Source organism: Choloepus didactylus, chromosome 2, assembly GCF_015220235.1.
Source record: "Choloepus didactylus isolate mChoDid1 chromosome 2, mChoDid1.pri, whole genome shotgun sequence".
NCBI classification, from domain to species: domain Eukaryota; kingdom Metazoa; phylum Chordata; class Mammalia; order Pilosa; family Megalonychidae; genus Choloepus; species Choloepus didactylus.
This window is the reverse complement of record NC_051308.1, coordinates 129,075,826-129,085,033: the sequence shown is the minus strand read 5'-3', so window position 1 is coordinate 129,085,033 and position 9,208 is coordinate 129,075,826. Positions and strand designations below refer to the sequence as shown.

At 39.8% G+C, this 9,208-nt stretch overlaps 1 pseudogene; it reads left to right on the top strand.

Annotated features, from left to right (window-relative positions):
- The first annotated feature begins 7,574 nt into the window (after positions 1 to 7,574).
- Positions 7,575 to 8,999, top strand: LOC119518191 (annotated as a pseudogene).
- The last annotated feature ends 209 nt before the right edge of the window (positions 9,000 to 9,208 follow it).

Below are 9,208 nucleotides of genomic sequence, written 5' to 3'. Positions count from 1 at the left end.
CTCAAATTTGAAGGAGAGTTTTGCTGGATAAAGTATTCTTGGTTAGAAATTTTTCTCTCTCAGAATTTTAAATATGTCATGCCACTGCCTTCTTGCCTCCATAGTGGCCCCTGAGTAGTCACTACTTAGTCTTACGTTGTTTCCTTTGTATGTGGTGAATTGCTTTTCTCTTACTGCTTTCAGAACTTGCTCCTTCTCTTCAATATTTGACAGTCTGATCAGAATATGTCTTGGAGTGGGTTTATTTGGATTTATTCTATTTGGAGTTCGCTGGGCATTTATGCTTTGTGTATTTATATTGTGTAGAAGGTTTGGGAAGTTTTCCCCAACAATTTCTTTGAATACTCTTTCTAAACCTTTACCCTTCTCTTCCCCTTCTGGGACACCAATGAGTCTTAAATTTGGACGTTTTATTTTATCTATCATATCCCTGAGATCCTTTTCGATTTTTTTCTCCATTCTTTCTTTTGTTCTTTCATTTTCTGTTCTGTGATCTTCTAAGTTGCTGAGTTGTTCATCTTCCTCTAATCTTGTATTATGAGTATCCAGAGTCTTTTTAATTTGGCCAGCAGTTTCTTTTATTTCCATAAGATCTTCTATTTTTTTATTTACTCTTGCAATTTCTTCTTTATGCTCTTCTAGGGTCTTCTTTATGTCTTTTATATCCTGTGCCATGCTCTCATTCTTTGACTGTAGTCCTTTGATTAATTGTGCCAAGTACTGTGTCTTCTCTGATCATTTGATTTCGATGTTTGGGTTTGGGTTCTCCATATTGTCTGGTTTTAGCAAATACTTTAAGATTTTCTGTTGTTTTTGGCCTCTTGGCATTTGCTTTGCTTGATAGGTGTGATCTTCTAGGACGTCTGCTGAGAGAAAGCTGTGCTACATCACAAGTGCGTGCCTTCCCTCAAGGGAAGCCCTGGGCCTCCAGGCTGTGTAGGGGCGCTCCTAGCCTGATGCAAAAATGGCTGAATGGGGCGTCTCAACCCCCCCTTTTCGCACAGCTCCGCCTTCCCAGCTCTGGGACAACTAGCTGTGGTTGTACCCAAGGCTGCTGTCCACACCCGATATTGTGGTGTGTGTGGGGTGCTGTGGGATACGCTCCCCATCAGACTGGGTTTTCTGGCACAGCTCTGGGCTGTGGGTACGGCCCCGGGCAGGAGTGTCGCCAGCACACTGGGAAGCCGGCTGCAAGGGTTGCGGTTTCTTTCTCCTTTTGGCTTTCCCCTCTGTCTCTCTGGCCCCGGGACAATCAGCAGCAGGAGTGGGGAGAGCTGTCCTCCACTCCAGACACCGAGGCGTTGGCTACAGCCCGCTCCTGCAGTGCTTCACTGCGTGGTTCTCACTGCTGTATCTGCAGCCGCTCCCAGGCCCCACACCACAGTGCAGCCGCAGGACTTTCAGCCAGCTTACTCACTTATTTCAGAATGCAGACTCCCGGTTTCACCAAGTGCACGGCCCCTGTGGATTTAGCAGACCTTTTCTGGCTGGTGCATCGCTGGAAGTAGTATTCTGGGTCTCTTTCTGGTTTTTATCTAGTATTTTTCACGGAGGTGTTTTTTTGCCTTGTCTCAGCTAGCCACCATCTTAGGTTCTAGGCTATACTTTTGTATGTAAAGAGATTCGACCTTATGCTATTGTGAGAGCTGGTTAAGCAGTCTCTAAGGCTGTTGTCTCTGTTTCTGATACTGCAACTTGATATTCACATCGCAGACAGTCAAGAAGGGAAGATGGATGTGAAATGGAAGACAACCAGAATGGGGTGGAAATCATAGGCACAAATGGAAATCCATGCCAGTTGTTATAACTTCTTATCTTGATGGTATGATTTTCTTGTGTAGACCAGGCCCTTCTTCACACAAATCTGGTTAAGAAGTTAGAGAACATGAAGGAAAAGATTGGGAAGTTGCAGGCTCAACTCAGCTGCCACTTTCATTAAGGGGGTGTGCCAATAGATGAGCAAAAATATGTTTGAGTTACATAGCTACTGTCCAAATTTTGCAAAAGAATCTCTTGCTCACACTAACCCGAAACATTCAGAGAAGAGAATTCTGGGAAATGTAGTTCAAGTATTCTGGAAAAGGTAGTCAAGTATTTCAACTAAAGCTACTGAAATAGATGTAATGGATGATACTGGCAGAATAGACGTTTTGTGAAGAGAATACAGTAATGAACATCAATATTTGAAGAATAGCAGAAAAAGATTCTGCAAAATAGAGGGAATGGTCAGTCAGCAGAGAAAAAGCGGGAGAAAGTAGTGTCCTAGAAATCAAAGAGTGGAGAGTTTCACATACAGGGAGTCTACAGTAACCAATTATTTCAGAGACATTATAATACATTGTCCATTGGAGTTAGCTCAGAGGTCTTTGGTGGCCTTTGTTAGAGTAGCTTTGGTTGAATTGCAGGGCTAGAAGATTGTAGTGGGACTAAAGGATTGAAAAGCAGTTGAGGAAATCGACTTTATATAGAATAGTTTCCAGAAGACTTCACCCCAATAGATAAGGGATAGTTACTAAAGGGAGGCAAAGGTTGGCCCAGTTACGAGATAAGACAGATTTAAATAAATAATAGCTGTGAAGAAAAAGCCAATAGAAGGAAGAATGAAAAGACATCAGAGGAATGGTAGAGTAAAATTCCTAAGTAGCTAGGAAAATTACTTTCAGATGATGGGTGGAGCAATTAGCCTTCGACAAGGAAAACATCTTCCACTGAAACTGCGAAGCTATGGATAGACGTTGAAAGAATGAAAATTTTTAATGGGGGACCAGGAAATTTATTTAACAATCATTTATAAAAGCTTACCATATGTTAGGCACTGCTAGGAACTAGGGTAAGTAAGACAAAATGGTCTCTCCACAGAGCTTATAGTCTAACAATCTAAATATTGAATAATATAAGTGATCCTAATGTTAAAATAGTGTGGCATGCCAGTGGCACATAAGTGAATTTAACTTAATATGGAGGATCATGAATGAACTGAAACAAATTATATTTAAACTGATAACTGAAGGATACAGGAGGTCATCAGACATAGGAAACAGTTCGTGCAAAGACACTGAGATGGAAAAGAGCATGGCACCTAGAAAAACAACTCTAGTGTGGCTGGAGCATAGAAAAAGGAGACAGTGACAGGAGATAACATTGGAGAAGAGGGTGGTCCAGGTTATGCAGGTCTATGGCCTTAAATATTCTTCAAAAGAATGGAAAATGAGTAAAAAAGGTTTTAAGCAGAGGAGCGTGTGGAATAATGGGTTAGAACAGGGGTCAGCAAAGTTTTTCTTTGAAGGGCCAGATACTGTAGTCTTTGTGGGCCACAGTGTCTCTGTCCCATATTCTTTTGTTCATTTATTTTTCTTACAACTCTGACCCCTGGAGGACAGCAAAAGGTAGTAAGAGTGGGTAAGGAAACCAGTTAGGAAGCTATTAGAATAGTCTAAGTGGGAGCTATTGGTGGCTTGGGAGAGGATGGTGATAATGAGAAAGAGAAGTAGGCAGGCTTGATGTACATTTTAGAATTTGAATTGACTAGACTTGCTTATTAAATAGGAGAAAAGGGGTATAAAATTGATGGAAACGTGTAAGTTGCCTCCTAGGTTTCTGGCTTGTGGTTGTGCTAATAATTGAGATAGAGAATAGATGCGAAGAAGGTTTCAAAGGAGAAGGTATTGAATTCAGTTACTGAATATGGGTTGATGATTAAAAGCCCATGTGGCAACATGTACAAAATGAGCTTCAGCTCCAATAAAAAAATATGGCTAAAATCATAAATTAGGGCATCAGTAGCATATAATAGTAAGTTAGGTCCTGGGAGTGGATGAAATAGCCTAGGAAAATAGTACATAATGGGAAGAGAGGGATATCTTGGATGGTGTGCCTATTTAAAGCTGTTATAGACCCCAGAAGAGCCATGATCTTTTAATCCAATCTTGGGTGGGAACTGTTGATTGACTGTTTTCATGGAGATGTGACCCACCCAACTGTGGGTGAGACCTTTTGATTAATTTATTTCCATGGAGATGTGAACCTGCCCATTCAGGGTGGGTCTTGATCAGTTTACTGGAGTCCATTAAGAGAGCTCATGGAGAGAAGGCGCTCAGAGAAGCTGAGAGAGACATTTTGGAGAGAAGCTAAGAGCCAACACAGATCCAAGTGCTTGGAGATGCAGACAGAAGGACCTTTGGAGATGCTAAGCTAAGAGATGAAGCCCAGAGTTTGCCCTGGAGAAGCTGAGAGGACCCCAAGACGATTAGACAGAAACATCTGGGAGAGCAAGTGAGAATGCACAGGAGCTGAGAGAGAGAAGCTAAGAGAGACAGAAGTCCAGAGACATTTTGGAGAAAGCCATTTTGAAAACAGAACCCTGGAGCAAAAGACCAGCAGACATCAGCCATATGCCTTCCCAACTGACAGAAGTGTTCTGGATGCCATTGGCCTTTCTTCAGTGAAAGTATCCTCTTATCGATGCCTTAGAACTGTAGATTTGTAACCTAATAAATCCCCTTTATAAAAGCTAATCCATTTCTGGTATTTTGCATAGCAGCAGCTTTAGCAAACCAGAACAGGTAGATTAGATGAAGGAGATAAAGCAGGGAAAGGCCACTGATGAAGAAGGATCAGCGAGGTAGGAGGAAAACAAGGAGCATGGTGCCTCAGCAAAGGTGAAAAGGCTTTTGAGTTGGAAACTGATGCTAAGAAGTTGAGTAAGATAAGGGCCAAAATGGCCCATTTGACTCAACAGGTTATTGCTGCCGTCAGTGGGAGCAGTTTGGTGACATAGAATCCAGATTGGAATGGCTGAGAAGGAGCTAAAAGAGCTAAAGAAGTAGTGACAAGTTTTCTTTAAGAAGTTTGACTATAAAGAGGAAGAGAAAATTAAAGACAATGACCAAGGTTGGATGTGTGGGGTAAGAGGAAGAGTTTGTGGTATTTTTGTTTTTATTTTGAGATGGGAACAGCTTGAGCATGTTTAAATGCCTTGCAAAGGAAAAGTAGAAATAAAGAAGTTGAGAGAATGAGGATATATTTGCAGGGACCCCTGGGGAACTGGAGCAGAATGCGGAAATATTGGATTTCCCCAACTGGGTTATTACTGTTGTTCTCACAAACGTTGAGGACTAACAGTTTGGTAGGATGAGCCCTCAGTCTTGGGGTGGGCCTTTGTGAAGCTTGCTGCAAAGAAGAGGCTGAGCCTACTTATAATTGTTCCTAAGAGTCTCCGCCAGAGAACCACTTTGTTGCTCAGATGGGCCCTCCCTCTCTCTCTCTAAGCCCATGTGGCAGGTGAGCTCACTCTCCTCCCCCCTACATGGGACTTGACTTCCAGGGGTATAAATCTCCCTGGCAACATGGGACGTGACTCCTAGGGATGAGCCTGGACATGGCATTGTGGGATTGAGAAAATCTTCTTGACCAAAAGTGGGAAGTGAAATGAAACAGAGCAAAGTTTCAGTGGCTGAGAGGTTTCAAATGGAGTTGAGAGGTCACTCTGGAGGGTGTTCTTATGCACTATATAGATATCCATTTTTAGTTTTTAGTGTATTGGAATAGCTAGAAGGAAATACCTGAAACTTCCGAACTGCAACCCAGTAGCCTTGATTCTTAAAGATGATTGCATAACTATGTGTCTTACATGGTGTGACTGTGTGATTGTGAAAACCTCATGGCTCACACTTCCTTTGTCCAGTGTATGGATAGATGAGTAGAAAAATAGGGACAAAAACTAAATGAAAAATAGGGTGAGATGGGGGGATGGAATGTTCTGGACATTCTTTTTTACTTTTATTTATTTATTTATTTATTTATTTATTTATTTGGAGTAAGAAAAATGTTCAAAAGTTGATTCTGGTGATGAATGCACAACTATATGATGGTATTGTGAATAGTTGATTATACATTGTGGATGATTGTAGGGTATGTGAATATATCTCAATAAAACTGTATTTTTTAAAAAAAGAAGTTGGTATGAGAGAGTGGGGAGATAATTTATAATGCAAGATTACTGAGAAGACAGATGATAAAATCCAGACCACAGTTAGAGGTACAGGACTTTTTTTAATGCAAATTTTACTGCTATATATTCACATAACATAATCCATCCAAAGTATACAGTCAGTGGCTCACAGTGTCATTACATAGTTGTGCAATCATCACCACAATCAATTTTAGAACATTTTCATAACTCCAAAAATTAAAAAAATAGAAAAAAAGAAAATCCCAAAACCCACAATAAGCCTTGTTCCCCACCCCCATTGTTGACCCCTAATATTGGTGGGGTACATTTGTTACTGTTGATGAAAGAATATTAAGATATTACTGTTAACTGTAGTCCATAGTTTGCAATAGGTACATTTTCCCCCCATATACCATTCTATTATTAACTCTTGGTAAATGTTTCATACATTTGTTCTGGTTCATGAAAGAACTTATTTATATATGTAGTGTTAATCACAGATATCGTCTACCACAAAGTTCACTTTGTTAACCACTAGCTTTCCTTCTGGTGACATACATGACTCTAAACTAAACAACCCTTTTCAACCACATTCACAGACCAGTCACTATTACTTACACTCCCAATAACATGCTATTATCACCTCTATCCATTTCCAGACATTTAAGTTCAACCTAGTTAAAAATTCTGTACATATTAGGCAACTGCTCAACATTCTCTGGCCTCATTCTATCTCACGGTAGCCTATATTATAAATTTTATGGCTGAGTTTACATATTATAATTAGTTCATATTAGTGAAATCATACAGTATTTGTCCTTTTGTGTCTGATTTATTTCACTCAGCGTTATGTCCTCAATGTACATCAATGTTGTCGTGCGCTTCAGGACTTCATTCCTTCTTATCTCTGAATAATATTCTACAGTATGTATATACCACATTTTATTTATCCATTCTTCAGTTGATGGACACTTGGGCTGTTTCTATCTTTGGTCAATTGTAAATATCATCGCTATGAATATCACTGTGCAAGTGTCTGTTCGTGTCCTTGCTTTCAGATCTGGCTATATACCAAGTAGCGGGATTTCCAGATGATAAGGCAACTCTATATTTAGCTTTCTGAGGAACTGCCAAAATGTCTTCCACAGTGGCTGTACCATTTTACATTCCCACCAACAGTGAATAAGTATTCCTATTTTTCCACATCCTCTCCAGCACTTGTAGTTGCCTGTTTAATAATGGCCATTCTAGTTGATGTGAAATGATGCCTCATTGTGGTTTTGATTTGCATTTCCCTAATAGCTAGTGAAGCTGAGCATCTTTTCATGTGCTTTTTGGCCATTTGTATTTCATCTTTGGAGAAATAAGTCTATTCATATCTTTTGCCCATTTTATAATTGGGTTTTTTGTCTTTTAATTGTTGGGTTGTAGGATTTCTTTATATATTCTGGATATCAAACCCTTATCAGATATGTGGTTTCTAAATATTTCCTCCCATTAAGTTGGCTGCCTTTCCTCCCTTTTGACAAAGTCCTTTGAAGCACAGAAGTATTTGGTTTTGAGGAGGTCCCATTTAGCTATTTTTTCTTTCATTGCTTGTGCTTTGGGTATAAGGTCTAAGAAACAACCTCCTGCCCATCCCCAGGTGAGGGGTTGAGTTCAGGAAGCAGAGACCACAAGGAACCCAGCAGAGTCACCATTGCAGCACAGCATGGCAGGAGCTGGAGGAAGAAATGATACTCAGTGGTGTTTTTCTCAGGTGAAAGGAGCAGTAGATGATGATGTAGCAGAAGTGAATATAATTTCTACAGTAGAATTCACTCATTTTGGAGAATTACTGGCAACAGGAGATAAAGGTGTAGAGTTGTCATCTTTCAACAGGAGCAGGAGAATAAAATCCGGTCTCATAGCAGAGGAGAATATAATGTTTACAGCACCTTCCAGAGCCATGAGCCAGAATTTGACTACTCAAAAAGTTTAGAAATAGAAGATCAACAAAAGTAGGTGGTTGCCCCAGGAAAATGCTGCTCAGTTTTTATTGTCTACCAATGATAAAACAATAAAATTATGGAAATCAGTGAAAGGGACAAAAGACCAGAAGGGTATAACTTGAAAGAGGAAGATGGAAAGTATAGAGATCCTACTACAGTTACTACACTACATGTACCAGTCTTTAGGCCCATGGATCTAATGGTTGAAACCAGCCATGAAGAATATTTGCCAGAGCTCATACGTATCACATCAACTCTATTTCTATAAATAGTGATTATGAAACACTTAATCTGCAGATGATTTGTGGGTTAATCTTTGGCATCTGGAAATTACAGACAGAAGTTTTAATATTGTGGATATCAAGCCTGCTAATATGGAAGAACTAACAGAGGTGATTACAGCAGCAGAATTTCATCCAAACAGCTGTAACACATTTGTACACAGCAGCAGTAAAGGAACTATTTGGTTATGTGACATGAGAGCATCTGCCCTCTGTAATAGACATTCTAAACTGTTTGAAGAACCTGAAGATCCCAGTTTAACAGGTCATTTTTTTTCTGAAATCATCTCCTCTATTTCTGATGTAAAATTCAGCCATAGTGGTCAATACATGATGACAAGAGACTATTTGTCAGTCAAAATTTGGGACTTAAATATGGAAAATAGGCCTGTGGAAACCTATCAGGTTCATGAATACCTCAGAAGTAAATTTTGTTCACTGTATGAAAATGACTGCTTATTTGACAAATTTGAATTTTGTTGGAATGGATCTGACAGTGTTGTTATGACTGGATCGTATAATAATTTCTTCAGAATGTTTGACAGGAACACAAAGCGAGCCATAACCCTAGAAGCATCATGGGAAAATAATATACCTCACATGGTTTTGAAGTCACACAAAGTCTGTGCAAGTGGCAAACAAAAGAAAGATGAAATAAGTGTTGACAGTCTAGATTTCAACAAGAAAATACTTCATACAGCCTGGCGCCCCAAGGAAAACATCATTGCTGTAGCAACTACAAACAATCTGTATATATTTCAAGACAAAGTGAATTAGAGTTGGTGTTCCTAACAGAAGATCCCACTTCCTGCTTAGTTGAGATAGTTGAATCTAGTATTCGTACCTATAAGAGAGAGAGGTCCATTGTGGCACCCCTTTCTACTGTTTAACAATGTGCCATTTGACAACACATTTTTACAGCTACATGGAGAAAGCTCTGTGGATTCATCACTGTGTTGTTCTCCATCTCTGCTAGCCATTTAGGT